Raw genomic sequence first — 2,517 nt, 5'->3', positions numbered from 1 at the left:
GTGCTAACAGAACCGCTAAAAATTCCAGGCAGTTTATGTGGAGTCTGGACTGCTTCAGAGTCCAAACCCCCCTCACTGCCGCACCATCGCACAGAGCCCCCCACCCCACCAGGGAGGCGTCTGTGGATACCACCTTGCGAAGAGGCAGCGGTGAAATGCAGCTACTCTGTTTTCTGAGAGACGCGCTCTGCCCGACAGGGAGCATATTTCTAACCCGAGGAAAGAAAACTGCTGACTCTGAGTCAATAAGCTTTTCTGAAAATTTACAGAAAAACCCAGAGCCTGAATGTGCGACAGAACCTGACACAGATACTCTGTAGCCTGCTCCTTGGAGCTGGCTATCAGAGCCCAGTCGTCCAGGTAAGCTAACAGGCGAACTCCTTTCTCCCTGAGAGGAAATAGCGCTGTTTTGACACATTTTGAGAATTTGCGGGGTGCCAGCGACAGACCAAATGGCAGCACCAGGTATTCGTAGGCTACGCCTTCAAAGGCAAACCTCAGAAATTTCCTGTGGTCTGGGTGAATCGCTACATGAAAGTAAGCATCTGTTAAATAGATGGTCGCAAACCAGTCGCCTGGGCTGACCGAATGCTGAAGCTGCCTGAGTGTTAGCATTTTGAACCTGTATGTTCGTAGAAACTTGTTTAACGCTCTCAGGTCTAAAATCGGACGGAGGCCGCCATCTTTTTTCAGAACGATAAAATAACGGCTGTACCAACCTTTGTTTATGTCCGAAGAGGGGACCAAACGTATGGCTCCTTTCGCCAGTAGCGTGTTTATTTCCTTTCTCAAAACCACGTCTGCTTTGTTTCGAACAACAGTGTTTAACACGGTGTTGAAACGGGGCGGCCGAATGCGTAACTGTAGTCGGTAACCCATGGCAACAGTTCTCTCTACACAAGGGGATAGTGTGCATGCGCGCCAGAGAGTCGCGTCGCTAGGCGACCGACTTGTGTTAGCGAAGTCCTGCTGCCCTCTGTCGCATTAGAGAGGTGCAGCATTATATGACTATCGCTCACAACTTTTCTGATTTTGTTGATTTTTTGTTTGTGAAGTGTTTCCTTTATTGACACATTCAACAAGTTTACACAACCATTTTGTACATTTACATTCTGAACATTTAGCGCACCCAAACTGGGGGCTTTTGGTACAAACAGTGTGTGTGTGGGGTGGGACTGGTGCTTGGCAGACTGTGTTATAGAAACGCAGCGCCTCTTGGGGCTGGTTTCCTGAAAAGTACAAACAAAATGTCGCTTGGGCGGCAGCCGAAAACTGGCGAACGTCTCCCTGGTCCCGAAGTCCCTGCAGTGATGGTCCCACAGTTAGGAGGTCTGCGTCTTCTTCGTCCGAGGCGTCGCGCCTTTCTGAACACCCTGGGGAGGGGGGCCTTGCACCAAGCCGACTGGCGGGGGGGCTTTGCTCCAAGCCGACTGGCAGGGGGTTGGCCGTGGTTATGAGGCTGCGGTGGTTGGGTGCCTAGGCTCCCGGGCAGCACCGTTCTCTTCGCCGGAGGCGGCTGTGCAGCCGGCTTCTGAGTGCTGGTCTTGGGTCTCAAGTCCCGTCTAGGGATGATGCAGAGCAGAGCTTCTGCCTGCTTCTTCCTCAGCTCGAACTTTGCCTGGATAACGTCGAGAGACTGACCAAATAACCCAGCCGCCATAACTGGTTCATCCAGATATGTGGCCCGGTCTCTGTCGGGGACATCAGAGAGTGTCAACCACAAATGTCTCTGCGCCACCACGGTTGACGCCATCCCTCTGCCCAGGGAGAGCGCTACGCCGCGGGACGCACGGAGGATGTAGTCCACGGTGAGTCGGATCTCATTTAAGAGAGGAAGCAGAGGACTCTCAGCCGGTACCTGGGCTCCGAGCTCCGCCAGAGCCATAGCCTGGTAAGTCTGGAGCATGCTGGTGGAGCTCAGGCCGCAAGCGGCGGTGGCCTGAGCTTTGTAGATTTTTTTCTAACTGCGCAGCAGAAAATCTACAGGGCTTGGAAGGGAGCGTGGTGGGCCCGCTCACACCATGGTTGTAAGACGGGGCCAAATACGCTGCCAGGGACGGCTCCACGGGAGGTATGTTTACCAGTCCAGCCTTTTCAGCTCCTTCCAAGTCCAAATACGGTCCATAGCCGGGCACTGTGATGCGGGTGGACAGAGGTTTGGTCCAGCAGGACGTTAGTTCCGAGACGAAGTCTGGGAACATGGGAAGGCGGTTTTTCATTGTGGTCGGTTCAGTGGGGAGAAAAAAATCCAGCGAACCGCAACGGTTTTTGTGCAGAATGGGGAGCAGGCCATTCCACCTCCAGTTTCTGAGCCGCGCGACGACACAAAGAGAGAAAAGACGTGTCCTGGTTTGCACCCGCAGCAGCGGGGACTTCTGGACTCAGACCGGGTTCATCGTCGTCTTCCGACAGACCATGTATATCCAGGCCGATATCCAGCACGTCCTCCCCTCCGTGGTGGAGGTCCAGATGAAACTGGGAGGCCTCCTCCTCTTCGTCGGCTAACCCCTCCATATA

General features: G+C 53.8%; 1 protein-coding gene across 3 annotated transcripts in view; it reads right to left on the bottom strand.

Annotated features, from left to right (window-relative positions):
- zgc:113263 (uncharacterized) overlaps positions 1 to 2,517 on the bottom strand; it is a 26,373-nt gene that overhangs the window by 15,241 nt on the left and 8,615 nt on the right. The gene's annotated exons all lie outside the window — the stretch shown is intronic.

Source organism: Austrofundulus limnaeus, unplaced genomic scaffold, assembly GCF_001266775.1.
Source record: "Austrofundulus limnaeus strain Quisiro unplaced genomic scaffold, Austrofundulus_limnaeus-1.0 Scaffold115, whole genome shotgun sequence".
Taxonomy (NCBI): Eukaryota; Metazoa; Chordata; class Actinopteri; order Cyprinodontiformes; family Rivulidae; genus Austrofundulus; species Austrofundulus limnaeus.
Note: the sequence above shows the minus strand (reverse complement) of the source record. Positions and strands in the feature narration are given on the sequence as shown.